The following is a 16,666-nucleotide window of genomic DNA, read 5'->3' as shown; positions in this document are numbered from 1 at the left end:
GCTGGATCATTTTATCTTTCCGTACTTGTTGAAAGATGTACAAAACCTGCGTCACCCTGTTCGGCTACGGCAATGAGCTGCTGCTGCAGCAGCCTGCCGGGGCTGTTAGTACAATGAATTTAGAGAGATAAAAAAGCTGCAGCTGCAGCAACGACGGGCTTATTCCCATGATATGGGGCCGTTGGCGTGGTGAAGAATTCAGCCGGATTTCACTGTTTGAGGCTGAAAATCACTGTTTATACTCTCACAAATTCCTCTAGATTTATTCAGATTTCTCTAAATTTCTCTAAACGAACAGGCCCTATGTAGCAAATGGGTTTTTTTTTCCTCGATCTTTGTGAACCCCTTCCATCAGAAAGTCCAGATTATCTCTCACAACAAATCAACGAACAATACTTTTTAGCTTGTTTTTCAGCGAAGCGAACAGGGCCTATGATTCTTGCTAGAAATTCTTATTGAATAAAATATATAAATAGGAGTCAAAGCAAAAAAAAAAATGATTGGATGAGTATAAGTCTGCTGGCATGATTGAGCGAATTGGCTTTTGTCAGCATTAATCTAGATTTTAATTTTTGACATATGAAATCATAAGTTTTATTTTTGTCCTTACGGATGATATGTAAAGGGTGACCAAGGTGCATAGTGTCTGGCTTGAAATCTTGGACAGGGAAAAGGTTTTGATTTGAGCTTGCAAGGGTTAGGTTACCTTTCTGCTGAAAAGAATTGAAGATTTTGTCCAATTTGGTGTTTGTCCTGAAATAATAGCACAAAAAAGAATGAAGAATATTTATAATTATTTCCACCTGCTAAATATTTGCTTTACCACAAATGATCTGAGTCATCGGCAAAGTAGAGTGAATCAGCGGACATGCTGGACCTAAAGTGACTCTTGTCAATAATTTATGTTCCAACAAAGCATCCTACAATCTATTAGATAACTCATTTATAGCAATTATAAATAAGTAAGGCGAGAGCGGACATCCCTGTCTAATACGACCCCTCGTGGCTGAAACGTGACCATAGGGTTAAACGTTAACATTGATAGCAAAGGAGGCAACAGAAATGCAAGCATGGATTAGCATGATGAAATGTTCACCGTATCCCTTACGTCGTAACGCATCAAGGACAAAAGCCCATTCGACACGATCGAACACTGTAGCAAGATCAATTTCCAGCATGAAAACATGTCGTGTAAAGGAGTTCGAATTGAAAGAATGATTTTTTTTGGACTATGACAATGTTTAAATGTTATCAGTAATTTTCTTAACTTGAATAAAAGTATGTTGAGATGATGAATGTAATCAGGTAACTCCTCTTTAAGACGGTTTGCCAAGGATTTAGCGTGATACAGTAAGACTAATGGGACTATAGTCAGTGAGGTGAGTAGCATTGGCCTTTTTAGAAATATCATCAAAGCAATTATCAGTACCATGTAGAGGTTTTGCCATATTACGGATAAATAATCAGTGCAATTATCAGCTCCGTCCTAGCATCATAATGACGCTGGATCGCTGACCCGGTCGAAACTTTGACGAAGCAAAAAAATAAAAAATAAAAAATAAAAAAAAGTCAAGCTATATGTACATGTCACGCCACAACTTTGGTAACTTGGCCGGTTACAATAATACAGTACCGATACATTCTTGGCCAATGCGCGCTCATCGAATTCACACGGAAAGACGGTCGACGCCACGCTTGTTACTCAATCGATCCAAGGACTTCCATCTGTAAAACATAGCCGTAGAACTAGTATGTCTATTTGCTATTGGATAAAATTATAAGTCTTCAAATATCTACTAGTGCAGTAGCAGTAGAGAGAACGAGAGAAAGAAAGAGGTGAAAGGTGCAAACCTTCGGCCATCTTGAATGAAGATGGGCTCGCAATCACACGGCTTGGCGATAACTCAGTGGCGGTGTCGAGTCGAAGGCGGTGGTGCAATAGCGGTTGCAGGGCAGTCCGGCGACGTAGCAGCCCCTCGATGTAGATGCAGAGGTGGTGGCGGCGCGGTTGGTGGCTTTTCGTCACTAGCTGCGCCCCTCTAGATCGGATTAGGGATTTTGGTGGAGAACTGTAGCTTAGGCGAACCTCGTGTCCAGAGCCGCCGGTCTCCACCTCTATTTATTGCATAATGTGACAGGAGCCCTCCAGCCATAGTGGGCTGGGCATCCCCAATCAAGGCACGATCAAAGGCTCAATTGGGCCGTTGGGCCCAGTTTAGGATTAGAGATCAATCTAACAATCTCTCTCTTGATCTTCTATCATCTTTCAATTTTATATCATTTACTTTTGTTCATTCCATTACAGATTAGCGCATAGAGCATGTTTCATCGTCACGGTCAATTGCCGATAGATTTAACAGCTACAACACACCACTCTGTTCTGAAATAGATACTTAACTTTGGGTCTTCTATTGTCCAAGAATTATAGGCTTTCCCTTAAACCCATACTGGTTACATGTTCTCTGAACACGTTGGGTGGTAAGCTTTTTGTAAGCGATCCACGAGCATCTTTTCAGTACTTATATGCTCAAGACTTATGACATGATCTCAGACTTTATCTTTTACAATATAATACTTTATGTCAATGTGTTTGACAGCACCACTTAACTTATTATTGTAAGCGTACTGTACTGCCGAATTATTATCGTAGTATAACTTAAGTGGTCTATAGATGTCGTCAACCACCTTCAAACCGGGTATGAACTTCTTTAGCCAGTTCACCTGCCCCGTTGCCTCATAACACGTTATAAACTTGACATACATTATGGACGATGTAGTAATGGTTTGCTTTGAGCTTTTCTATGAATAGCTCCCCTGCGAGAGTGAATACATATCCAAACGTGAATTTTCTATCATCTCTCGTATAATCAGAATATAATTATCCCGCATAATCAGAAACGAAAACCTTTTGACTTTTCTGGGTAACCAATAAAATGGCAACTTACTGTTTTAAGATCTAGCTTCTCAATGTTTGGGTTAAATATTTTAGCCTCAGCAGGGCTCTCCTACACGCGTAAGTGGTTTAGTAAGGGTACTTTTCCTGTCCACAACTCATACGGTGTTTTGGGCATCGACTTATTTGGTACTCTATTGAGAATATGAATGGTGGTTTTTAACGCCTCCATCCACAGGCTCACCGGTAAGGTGGAGTAATTTATCATACTACGCACCATATCCATCAGAGTACGATCGCGTCTTTCAGCTACTCCATTCTGCTGAGGTTCACCCGGTGTAGAATATTAGGCTACTATGCCATTCTCCTGTAAGAACCTTGCAAAAGGTCCAGAAACTTGGTCATATGGGGTATGTCGACCGTAGTACTCCCCCCACGGTCAGATCTAACTATCTTAATCTTTAAATTGTGTTGGTTTTCAACTTCTGCCTTAAATATCTTAAATTTATCCAATATTTCTGTTCTTTCTTTAATTGGATAAATGTAGCCATAACGGGAGTAATCATCTATCAATGTTATGAACGAATCATAACCATCCACACTCTTTACAGGAAACAAACTATAGATGTCTGTGTGAATAATCTATAAAATTCATATGCTTTATTTGGCATCTTTCTTAAATTTTTTATATATTTTTCTTTTATGCATTCTCTGCATTGTTCTAAATCTGAGAGCTCTAATAGAGGAAAAATATCATTATTAACTAGTCTTTCTATTTTCTGCTTCGAAATATGCCCTAAACGACAGTGCCATAATTTCGACGACGCATCATGAGTTCTCTTTTGTTTTCTGTTTACATCCGCAGACGAGGATACATTCTCAATGTTCCTATCATCACATACAACATTCACATCATCACGTAGTGATAACAAATAAAGCTCATTTTGTAAGATAGTAAGACCAACACATGCATTATTAAATGTTATCTTACATTTGCCATTTCTAAAATAGCAATCATATTCATCATTGTCCAAGCATGAAACACTAATCAAGTTTTTCTGTAAAGTGAGAACATAAAGTACATCTCTAAGTAAAAGTGTGAAGCCATCAGCAAGCTCTAGAGAAATATCGCCAACGGCTTTAAGATCTGCTCGGACTCCATTTACAACTTTAACGTGTCTTTCTCTTCTTTGCGTAGTCCTCGTTGAACGGAGTCCCTGTAAAGAATTAGCAACATGAACAGTTGCACCTGAATCAATCCACCAAGTAGATTTTGAATAATGTACATACATGGATTCATTTATGAACGTAATAATGTTCTTACCTTTCTTTGCTATGATCATCTTTAAATAATCGGGACAATTTTTCTTATAATGTCATATCTTCTTACAATTGAGACACTGGTCTTTCTCTACTGTGAACTTGTTCTGCTGAGGCTGATACAGCATGAGACCCTTTCCCTTTAGCTTTAAGGAGTTAGTATTATTATTCTTTTTCTTGTTGTCTTTCACATAATTAATAGTGCCACCATTGGCAGCTTTCGTTCTCTCCTCCTCTTACACACACATAGTCATGAGCCTCTCTAAGTCCAATTTCTTAAGCTGTATGTTGTAGTTGACAACAAAAATGTCAAATTTCTCAGACAAGGAAGCAAAAATCAGATGGATAAGAAATTCTTCCTTAAAAGCTAGATCCATTGGTTTTAGCTTGTATGCCAAATTGCTCATCCTTAGTATGTGCTCTCTTATGCCACCATTTTCAGAGTACCTCTCTATCATGAGCTGCTTTATCAGCTAGGTAGTATATGTCTTTGAAGAGCCAGTGAACTGACTTTTTATTCTATCGAGATACTTGGTGACGGTGTCACACTCTAGGATTGAGCCCACAATTGCAGGCTCAATCGTGTTCTTTATCATAGCCATATATTTTTTGTTGGTAGTGACCCACTTCCTATGCTCAAGATCATAGGACATCTTTTGGGATGCAAAATCTCACTCTCTAGTTGTCCAAGCGGCATCAGCCTCATTTGTCTCCCTCACTGGTGCCACATGCTCAGTGGGATACGATGAGGTGACTATCCAGTTCACCTCAGCCAAGATGAAGGCCAGATCAATCTTTTTCTTCCACTCCGTACAGTTGTCACCTTTGAGAGTGAGGATCTCTTTGATACAATCCATCAAGTTATATCCGTCTGAAAACACAATTCATATGGAGTGAGAACACAAACATAATAATAACAATTGCATTCCTTAGTTCCAACGTTGATCAAAATTAAAACATACAATTGTCCTCTACACTAATTCTATATCACCATTGGACAAAAATAGAATTAATACATGATAAAACTCATAAATAACATCATAATATTGTCATTAATCAACGTTGGCCAGAATAATAACAATATTATAATAAACTAAAACAATATCTATTTTTCAAAATTAAATTCTCATGTTGGTTCGAATTTAATAATAAAAATAACAACTTTAAATACGTAGCGAAAAATAATTTAATTTAATGAATTTTACCCACAGGAAAAAAAACTCTTTTCTATTTTCTTTGAGCCATTTATCCATTTTCCAGAAATAAACTTTTACTGAAAAATAAAAAAGTAAAACTGGCTCAATTTCAGCACTGTTCATTGGCCCAGCAACAAAAACCAGCTCGGCCCACTTCTCTGCGCGTGCGCTGCCCGCACCCAGGCCGCAACCTGGGCCTAGGCCGGCAAAGCCGTGCTGCGCGCTCGCCCGCTTGGGCCGTGAGTTGGCCCGATCAACCGGCATCGTCCGTTTCGATCCGACGGCTGCGCGGTGAGTTCGGCCAATCAAAAACGGCGACGCGACGCCCTCCCCTGAAACCCTAACTCATTTGCTGCCTCCCTTCCTCTCTCTTCACCGCTCTCCTTCCTCAGTGCAGCAGCAGCGAACGACGACCGAGCAGACGCAGTGAAGCATGGCACTGTCGCCGACCCCTTCGCTGACGCGCGCGCTCCCCACGCGGGTGATTGCGCCGCAATCGAGCGGACTAGCGGCGGTGCCCTTTGCCGGAGCTCGCACGGCTCGATCGTCTTCCCGCGCACCGGCGAGGCGGCAGCGCGGTGAACGGCGAGGTAGGCCCCTTCCCCTTTTCCCCTTTCTTCTTTTCTTCATCTATTTTGATTTTTCTTTCTTTTCTTCTCGGATTTGTCCAATTTGGGGATTAGGGTTAGGGTTTGAGTTAGGTTTCGGGTTATGGTTTCACTGTTCATCTTCCCCATGACTGATTCGTGGGTTAGGTTTCGACTTTGAGATCCGAGACCCTTTCTTTTCTCTATTCTTCACCCGATTAGGGTTAGGGTTCGGTGACCCTCTTCTTTTCTCATATCCAAATGGATCCTCTGTTTCTTATTGTTCACTCGTTCTAGATCTAAAAGCCCTAGAAGAAATTGGCTCTAGTACCATTGTTAGACCTTAAGCAGGATCTCTAGGCATAGAACTAGCATGTCTATTTGCTATTAAATAAAATCATGAGTCCTAAAACATCTACTAGTGCAGTAGCAGTAGATAGAACAAGAGAAAGAGATGGGTGAAGGGTGCAAACCTTCGGCCGCCTTGGATGAAGATGGGCTCGCCATCGCAGTGCTTAGCGATAACCCAGTGACGGTGTCGAGTCAAAGGGCGGCGGTGCAGTAGCGGTTGTAGGGCAGTCCGACGACGTAGCAGCCCCTCGGTGTAGATGCAGAGACGGTGACGGCGCGGCTGGTGGCTTCCTGTCACTGGCTGCGCCCCTCTAGATCGTATTAGGGATTTCGGTAGAGAACGGTAGCTCAGGCAAACCTCATGTCTAGAGCCGCTGACCCCACCTCTATTTATTGCGCAATGTGACAGGGCCCTCTAGTCATAGTGGGTTGGACGCCCCCGATCATGGCGTGATCAAAAGCCCAACTAAGTTGTTGAACCTAGTTTAGAATTAAAGATCAATCTAACACCATCATCTTCGCCGCGAACGCGTATCGATCCTCAACCTCGTCGATCTGCCACCCACAGCAAAACGGAGCGATTCAGTTCAAAGGACCGTGCACGAGAAAGCAGGGAAAAGCAGGGCGCGAGAGAGCATATGATCTTCTGTAGGGAAAGCATGTCCTGCGCGTGGGCGCGGAGGGCAGCCCATAGATGAACCCCATCATCGCCCGGATCGAGCGCAACGGCGGCCACTGCTCCGTTTTGCTGTGCGCTCCACCCGAATTTTTTACTATTTGGCCTTTTTTTGAAAGTTTCTCTCAAATAGACCCCTGGCGGAAAGAATTCCAGAAATAGACTCTTGGCTCGGCGCTAGAGTGACTGGCGTCGAGCTCGGCGCCACGGTCACTGGCATTGAGGTCCTAGGCACGGAGAAATGGCCTACCAGGGGCTCGGCGCCAGAGTGAATGGCGCTGAGCCACCTGCATTTAACCCAGCCTGCACTTCTTCCCCGAGCGTTCTTCCTCTTATTTCTCCTTGAGTTTTTTTCTTGCCACTTCACTCTACCTCATGAATCGACATATTGGACCTTGAAAACCTTGATTTGATCCATAGATCTTCGAGAGCAAGGTATACTCGCTCACCTCCTTATTTTTCTCGCATCGATTCGGTACATATTAGTCAGATTTTTGAACCTAAGAATCGTCATCACTTAGGGTTTCATTGTATCCCTTAATATATGTATTATACAACCGTAGGTTTATTTCAAGGTGTGGAAAAAGCTAGCAAACCAAGCCGCATGTAGTTATATTATGGGTTTATTGTTGTGGATGAAATAAGAAACCCTAGGTTTAGGGTATAATGTTAACTGCTTTTGGTTCTTAGAATGAAATTGATTGTATTGTAGTTATGGTTCTCATTGATATTTTGTTGTGATATTTTTATTTATGTTTGTTAAATTGCATCCTATTTGTTAGATGCAAGAAATGTTTCGGAAGAAGTTTTGGTGAAAATAGGGTTGTCCTCGAGAATTATACCCCGACGCGTCTAGCAAAGATGCCCCTGTTCCTCCTGACCTTCCTGTCCCTAACTGTGACTGTGGTTTCCCGGCCCATGTTTTTCAATCGAAACATCCGGACACAGCCGCGCGTTGCTTCTACACATGTAGTCAGTTTAATGTAAGAAATTATTTGTACTATCCTTTTTCTTTATTTGTTTAAGTATGGTACTAATATTTTATTGGAATATCGTTGTGTAGGACCATAAGAGGTGCTTTTTCTTTCAGTGAATCGATGGTGCAGACAAGTTTGATTCTAGGTACCTCTTTTTCGACGATTGGTTTAGAGGGAGACATCCACGTGAGCACTTCAAGCGGTGGGTTTCACCCCCCTAACCCTCCGGCAATGACGGCTAAGGAGAAGCACCTAGCCGTAGTTAGACGACTCAAGGAACCTCCTCTGTGCGATTGCGGAGATCGAGCTGTGATAAACCCTGAGAATACGTTGGAGTTTGTGTGTCCAAACAAGCATGAAGTAAGTGCAAAGTGTATGTGTTAAAATCTTAAGCTATATGTGTTTATGTACTAATGTCTCATTATTTAGGTGTATTCAATGGCGAAGTATCGTTTCAAGAAGTGATTATATGGTCCTAAGAACCATTGGCCGGAAGAACCGCAGAGAGTTAAGGAAAAGAAGAAAGAACGGGTAATCTACAAAGCACCTCCTGTCATATGCGAATATGGTGTAAAATCCAACTATGGCCTAGTTCCTTCGGAGCTTGGAATATGTCATTATTGTGGCCATATGATTGAGTATGATCAGGTTCATTATTTTTTTGGTAAACATAAAATCGTATTTTGTTTGTTTTGCTAAGACATATATGATATAATATTTGTTTTGAACAGAGCACTAGGAAATACAGTTGGGAATGTTATGATGGTCAAACTAAGTTCTTGGATGAACTGAAGAAGAGGCAAGTAATTGCACGAAAGAGGGGATATGGACCTGACTACGTCAACCTATTCGTTAAACATCACAAAGAAAAGATGTGTGAGTTTGCTAGACAGCGCGGTATTTGTAACCCGATCGATGTTGGGCTTAACAAATGGGGATTGGAGAGGCGGACGACGTTAGAGGAGGAGAGGGCAAGGAATGAGGCAAGGGAGGAGACAAGAGTACAGATGCAGGTCTTGAACGAGCATGTTGCTACATTATATGCCAGTGAGTGCTTAAAAACCTTTTTTTCGTTGCCTGGTTTTAAATGTAATATTATCGAGTTGCTAACTGATTGCATTTTATACATCAAGGAATTGGTTGTAGCGGAAAACATGTTGTAGAGGTGGCTCGTGCAAGGTATGAGGAGAAGAAGTTAGATGACCATAGATCATGAGCTGGTCGCACCGTTCAATCACCGATTGTGCTGTGTGATGATGGAGACGAGGATGAGGACGACACTGGCAGACTGAGTGATTAGACGGGCGCGCGCGGCGCGGGCGGGCGCGCGTGGGCGCGGGCGCGGCGGTGGAGCGATGACGGCGCGGGCAGAGGCGGCTAGGGCGAGATGGAGAAGAAGGACTGGCCGGTAGATATTTAGGGGGCTCGGCGCCAAAGTGACTGGTGCCGAGCTCAGCGCCAAGATCTACGGCGCCGAGCCCCTGGCAAGCCATTTCCTCGTGCCTAGAACCTCGGCGCCAGTTACCGTGGCGCCGAGCTCGGCGCCAGTCACTCTGACGCCGAGCCAAAGGTCCATTTCTGGAATTCTTTCCGTCAGGCGTCTATTTGAGAGAAACTTTTTAAAAAAAATAGCCAAATAGTAAAAAATTCGGGTGGAGCGGCCACAGCAGTGGCCGCTGTTGCGCTCGATCCGGGCGATGATGGGGTTCGTCTGCGGGCTGCCCTCCGCGCCCGCGCGCAGGACGTGCTGCATCGTCTGCCAGATCATCGCATTGGATTCGAATTCGAGTGGACACAGCACAGCAACGACGCCTCAGACACGTACGGGGCTACGGAAAAAGAAGAGGGCAGCCGATCGAGTCGAGACTCGAGACCACGTACGTACCGCGAGGAACTTGAGCGTGTGCGACGGCACGACGCGGTCGTCGTGGTCCGCCGTCAGCAGCATGGTTGGAGGGTACTGGCCGCCCAAGGCGCCGCTGGCAGCCGCTGCCGCCCACTTCTCCTTCTCCCACGGCCGCCGCACGTTGTGGAGGGGAGAGTACCTGCATGATCGAATGCGTCATTGGCGACTCTCTGTGTGTCTGTGGACTGCGAATTTGTGAAAACAGACAGTAGGAGCAGGTGCAACGACAGGCAAGTGTAAAAGTAAAATTCAGTCAACGTGAACGTTCAGAGAAATAAGAAGCCAGCGCCATACTTGATAAGCCAGTGGAACTCTTCCTCGTTCTCCGAACACCCGAAGTCGCAAGTCCATGCACGACCCGTACAACAGATGCAGAGGAGCAGATTCGTGAGAAGTCTGTACCTTTTGCAGTGAGACTAGTTCTTCGTGACAAGTTGTGTTTTTTCCTTCAAGAACAGAGGCAGAACCGTACCTATGGTCAACTTGTGGAACCGTAGCATGTCCATCACTCCCACATGGGCCAGGGCACAGCCAAACAGATCAGGACGCTGCAGCCACACGACCCAACCCACAAACAGATCAGCATCTTGTTCATTTCTCTGTAGTGCATCATGTATGAACTGAGACAGGGGAACTAACCGGGTTCATGCAGGCAGCTACCGTGAGCCCGTTGCTGCCGCCCTCGATGCACAGCCTCGCCGGGCTGGTGTAGCCCGCGGAGACGAGGAACTCGCCGGCGGCGATGAAGTCGTCGAAGCAGTTCTGCTTATTGGCGAGCGACCCGGCCCTGTGCCAGGCCTCGCCGTACTCCCCGCCGCCCCTGATGTTGGCGACGCACGTCACGAACCCCAGGTTCCTCATGAGGACCACGCGGGTGACGCTGAATTGCGGCGTCATGCTCATGGCGAAACCGCCGTAGCCGAACAGTAACGCTGGGTGTGAGCCGTCCAGGTCCATGCCCTTCTTGGATACGATGAACATTGGGATCTTGGTTCCATCCTTGGATAAAATACCTGAATGAATGAACATAAAAACAACAACACAGCATAGTTCGATCATATGTACTCCAATGATCTCTTGGGCTATCCCTCCACATGGAGGATACAAATTGAGCCCAGCAAAACAGCCCACGTCCTGTGCTTGTGCACCGTTGATCTAGTCTTTAAATTAATGGTTGAGATTGCCTTTTGGGAAGCATAAAAGAGAGAAAACCCTAGCCTCCACTCGAAGGACATCAAAGAGAAGAGAGAGAGAGCTGTTGCTTCTGAGAAAAAGGAGAGAGCAGAACACACACACCACAACGTGAGAAGAGAGGAAGAAGAAGAAGGAAAATCTGTCCAGATCTCGTGGCTCTGAACCGGTCAACTTTAAACCGGTGATTGGTGGCTCAAACATGGTTGGATTGGCACCAAACTTGGTGAGATCGTTCCTCACTTAGAGTACTTCGATCTTTTAAGTTGGTTTGAGGATTGGTTGAGTAGAGTACCAGATTTGATAGGGGTTTTGTCAGTTCGGGTCACTGCAGTTTTAGAACAGAGTAGTTTTTGGTAGATGATTTGTTTGGGTGGTCAAACGGTGTCCGATTAAGTTAAAATTTGGTTAGTAGTTAGGGGACTCGTGGATCTACTTGTCTACCAAAATTCGTGCACAGTGGAGCTGTAGTTTGTGAGATATGAACTGATTACCGAGGAGGACATAATCTGTGACTTCTCTGTTTGGCTACTGTTATTCCTCTTTGCTAAAAGGTTGTGGTTGTAGCTGAGGCCAAGTTTGTAACTTGATTAATGTGTTGCTACTGGTGTAATCCTCTAGATGCTCTAGAGAAGACTCATTGTACCCATTATTGATTATACTGGAAAAGCTTGGAGTGGACCGATTGGTCCCGTGTTTTTTACTCCTCACCTTGAGGAGGTTTTCCACGTAAATCGTTGTGTCTATTGTGCATGTGATTGTTTATTTCCGCTGCTGATCTGATGGTAGATATTCTCCTCATGATTCATCGTAAGATGAGGGATTAATTGTGCATTGTATTTGCCCTTTTATCCCAACATGATCATGTCATGCGACAGCAGTGAAAACATTGTTTACGTACAGTTAGAGACTAGTTACCTGCTTTGCTTCAAACTCGTTTCGATCGAAGCCCGGAACTGAGATTTCTCTGTATACGTCCATCTCTGGGATCTCAGCGCTGACATCGCACCTAAAAATGATTCCGGGGGTAAGGAAGCTCGCAAACTCGATGAACACCTCGGAGTCGGATCGTCTGCCGGAGATCCCGTTGACACTGCCAGTGTCGATGGGTATGTCATGAAGCAACTCCCCAGTGACCAAGCTCCTCATCTGCAGGACGTACTTGACATCCGACAGGTAGTTCACCAACAGCTTGTGGCCATGGACGGCGCATGCCGATTCCAGGACTGCCTTCTCGTGTTCAGGAACGACGTCGGTCCACGACTCGGGTTCGTCGTCGACGTCGACCCTCGCCAGTTTGTACCTTGGAGCGTCCTTGTTTGTGAGGAACGTGAACTCGGTGCCGTTGTTGGCGATGAGTCCGTAGTAGGCCTCGAATCTGTCCACGAGCTTGACGAAGGGGAGCATGCCGTTGCCATGGGTGCTCTTCGTGCCGCCCAGCCCGTGAGCTAGAGCTGAGAGGTCGCAGTAGTAGAGCTTGTTCACCGGCTCTGACGTTTCCGAAACTGAAAGGATCACGTACTGCGGCAGGTAACAACAGATATCATCAGACTACGATTATCTTCCATGCTGTCAGTGATAACACAGCATAGGTGCAGAACCTTTTTTGCACCAAAATTTAAAAAAAAAATCAGCTGGCCCAGCATACATACCTTGCCGTCTTCTGTGACTTCAGGGACGTATATGTACTTGGGATGGTCAGGGTCTCTCCAGCACAACACGTCCGGTGACTGCTCTGTTCCAAGAAAATGGTAGTAGACTTCGTGGTTGAGATTGACGTCAGTCTTGATCCCAGAATCCATCGCTCCACCACCTTCCCTGCTCACCAGCACCAACATTGCCAACTGAAGCTTGGAACACAATTGCCATTTCTTCAGAACGAGCAATGTAAATAAAACTACAAATTTCGGCACTAACCTTGGAGCCGGAAAACGCGAGTAGAAGAAACCTCGGCCGTCACGAGTCCACGCGATGCGCGAGAATTTCACCTGCATCGTGATTTTTTATGAAATATAGCAAAATTCATTTTTGTATTATTAATGAAAAACATGGAACTCTCAACAACAGAGAGCTCGTCTCGTCAGGCTTGATGAGTTGCTCACCCAGGACAGCGTATCGGGCAGGTGCTCCTTGTCGCGCACGCGCATGACCCTGATGGTGACCCAGTCGCTGGCGCTGGCGCTGGTGCCGTAGACCAGGTGCTCGCCGTCGTCGCTCACGCCGACCATGCCGAGCGACACCGTGCCATCCTCGCTGAACGTGTTGGGGTCCAGGAGCACGTCGGGCTCGCCGCCCAGCCCGCGCTGCACGTAGAGGGCGCTGTGCGGACGGAGGCCCGGGGTGTGGAAGTAGAAGTAGAAGTAGCTGCCCCGGCGCTTGAAGGGCGCGCGGAAGCGCGGGTGGTCGAAGAGCGCGGTGAGCTGACCGCGCAGGCGGCCGCGGTGGTCGCAGGTGGACAGCACGGCGCTGGCCACGGCCGCCTGCGCGTCCACGAACTCCTTCACCTCCTTCGAATCCAGCTCCTCCATCCTAATGACGTACGTTTATTTAATCACGGATTCACGGTGCAGAACAGTGTGTCAGCACGATATGTCTAAAGACTCTTTTAAACCAAAGGGAACAAAAAGGTTCACTAAGTTTAGTTTGAAAAAAGAAAGAAGGATTAAGTTTCGTTTATGTTTCTGGCGAGGTTGGTTCTACTTCTACCGTCAGTAGAGGGTACCAAAAAAATAAAATTGTACATAGGGAGGTATAAAAATTGGTATCTCCAATGGACTAAAATCTGACGAATTATAAATTGATGGTACCTACTAAGGACTAAAATTTGACGAGTTGAGAATGAATGAACAAGCTACGCATGACTAATTAATTGTTTTCCAAACTTTTGCATTCATTTCATACTAAGCCTTATTCTCTTTTTTTAGGAAATTCATATTGCGAAGGTGTTAAGAGATATCAAATTTAAACTATGAGACTTGGTATCTGTGTACTACAAATTGGTACTTAGAATACTTAAACTCAGAACCCAATTTTTTTTAAAAAAGGTTATTATTGGAAATAGGATCGGAGACATGCCAAAAAAAAAAAGAGCAATAACCTCGGCCTCCCAACCCATAGAGGGAAACCTTCACCCGATCTGGTCTTCTTTTTCACCTATTTTTGGTAGGTGGCCCAACCACTTGTGCGGAGAACTCACGCCAGAGGAGCTCGAGAGATGCCTCAAGATGACAACACCAAGAGGCCTGTCCACGCCACCTACTCAGGGGGTGTCCACACGCATGCATCCAATCTATGAGAGGGATATAATTTTTTTTCTAATTATTTCTTCCAAATTTAAGCAACAACTTCATGAATTAGATGTATGTGTATGGATAAGGTCTCAAATCCACGGTGGTGCCCATGATATATTCATGGGGACCGTCTCTACTAGACTTTTTTCGGTGAGTAGGAAGGCGGAGAAAAAAAGAAGGAAAAATGAAAAAGATAAATTGTCACACTCATGAGTGGGCTCCATATGTCACTCTAGGAGGCGGCAATATTTGAGCTCGAAATTTTTTTATAGCTCACTCGATAACTGTAAATCTATGTTAAAGATGGTGCGTTAGGGCGATACGTCAGAGCCAATACCAAGTTTTGTTACAGACATAACTAATTCAAAAATTTGTGACACTATAAGTAATAATTTATTTTAGGATTTGTTTGCTTGTACTCCAATCTATTCTAATCAAATAGGTTGTCAGTTTTGGCGTGGTTTGGGTCAGGGTGGCGATCCGGCACCGGCAGTGTAAACCGTGCCCCTTTCTGCGGTAGTGACCAATGTACACAGAGTAGCTAGTGCGCTGTGCACTGTGCACTGTGCACGTGTAGTCGTGTACTCCGAGATGCGGCCACCATGGTGAGAAATCAGCAATCTTTTCGAGAAACGATGATTAGCACGGGGAAGTATTTATAAGAACAAGTCCAATAATAAAGCTAAGTGTTGAAGTATAAATTGAGCTATAAAAACCAAGTTATATGATAGCTGTTTTTATTTTATTTTTATTAATATTTTATCCATTTCTCACCTTTACTTTTTTTAGTCCTCCTTACATTCACTTGTTATCTAAACCTATTATTATAGGCTTCCATACCAACTTATTGTTTATATCAGAGTAGGTTCTCTCTTTTTTATTCTCTCCTCTACATTAGTAAAAATACTAAATAGCTTGAATTATTGTTATACTTGCTCTTAATATAGAATGTACTTTCACTATTACCTGTTGGTGCAGCTTTAACGTTTGTCAAGAAGACGCTCTAAGGATTGAGAAAACCATTATAGAACTATTTAAATAAAACCGTTTTCTATATCTTTTTGTACTCTAACTATTTCTCTATATCTTGGATGTTCCTTAAAGTAACTACAAGAGTCTTTTTTATATCCTTCTGTATTGATTGAAATAGCGATTTTGGTGAGGGGGAAAAACCCAACAATGTTTTCAATTAAATCTTTGAATATTGCCATCATATATTCCAAATTTCTCGCTATTCAAAGATGGAGCAAAACTTCTAGATGTTAGACCTAGTCCAGATGGAGAGGATGTCCGGCTCCCACCCTGCCAACCTAGGTTCGAACCCCCTCGGGGGCGATCTCGGGGTCGGAGGTTTAAAAAAATGCCCTCGCCTTTCCCGCGTTTCCAAAGCACAGTTACAAGGACTGACCCACTCACCGTGTAACGGGCCCTGTGTGCGGGCTAGACATGGGGTTCGGGGGTTTTCTCGGGTTAAGATGAGAGTCCTCTACCTTAAGCTAAAATAGCTCGGGGACTGCCCCCGCAGCCCGAGTTTTTTTTTGAAGAGCAAAATAAAATAAATTACCACCATTTAATTAGGTAAGGCACAGGTTGTCTTCTTGGATTATCCATTAAAGTCGTCATTTCGGTAGCATCTCAAAGCGTGTTTATAGTAAAAACGGTAGATTGGAACACGAAAATATAGCAAAGTAACTGCTTTTTCCCGAAGAAAAGCTATGTGGCGTTCACTTTACACTAAGAACCGGATATTGAACGTGCAAAATGCGTTTCTCTACACCCTAGGCATGCAAATTGTTATTGAAGCAAATTTTACGGACAAAGTGCTAGGAACACCACCATAATCTCCAAAACGCTGAAGGGCTGAAGGCGCAAGCAAATGCAAAAATGCCTCGAAGGAATATAGGGAAGAAAGATAGCAAGAAATAGCAGGAACACACATAAATATTTAAGACTCACCATCTGTAGGGGTCCGGCACAAGGACGCCATGGTAGGCGTCGACAATGTCGTCGTCCCGGCGAGCCTAAGGGTACTTGAGCGGCGGCAATAACGGCTCGTCCGCGGTGGTCAGGGAGCCCATAGCGACAGAACACAGAAGAAGCAACACTCACGCGTACGCGTTAAGCGCGGAAGCACACAAACAAGACGGCGCGGGAGATGACAACACAGTGCACAACTCTCCGCGGTTTTATAGAGCGCACCCAGGATGTCATCATGCCGCGGGCATTCCTTCCCATTCTTTTTAAAAAAAAGTTTACGCAATTAAAACTGTCGACAGGCA

At 44.5% G+C, this 16,666-nt stretch overlaps 1 long non-coding RNA gene and 1 pseudogene across 1 annotated transcript; both read right to left on the bottom strand.

The window, feature by feature from the left end:
- Window positions 1–3,926: 3,926 nt before the first annotated feature.
- On the bottom strand, window positions 3,927–6,575 carry LOC136493655 (uncharacterized). Its single transcript, XR_010768411.1, has 3 exons — window positions 6,470–6,575; window positions 4,218–5,084; window positions 3,927–4,110 (listed from the first exon to the last, which is right to left on the bottom strand). It is a non-coding gene; the product is annotated as an uncharacterized lncRNA (long non-coding RNA).
- Window positions 6,576–6,646: 71 nt separating this feature from the next.
- On the bottom strand, window positions 6,647–16,465 carry LOC136493654 (uncharacterized; annotated as a pseudogene).
- Window positions 16,466–16,666: the final 201 nt, after the last annotated feature.

This window comes from Miscanthus floridulus, chromosome 11 (assembly GCF_019320115.1).
Source record: "Miscanthus floridulus cultivar M001 chromosome 11, ASM1932011v1, whole genome shotgun sequence".
In the NCBI taxonomy this organism is placed as follows: domain Eukaryota; kingdom Viridiplantae; phylum Streptophyta; class Magnoliopsida; order Poales; family Poaceae; genus Miscanthus; species Miscanthus floridulus.
The sequence above is the reverse complement of the archived record's forward strand: the minus strand, read 5'-3'. Positions and strand labels throughout refer to the sequence as shown.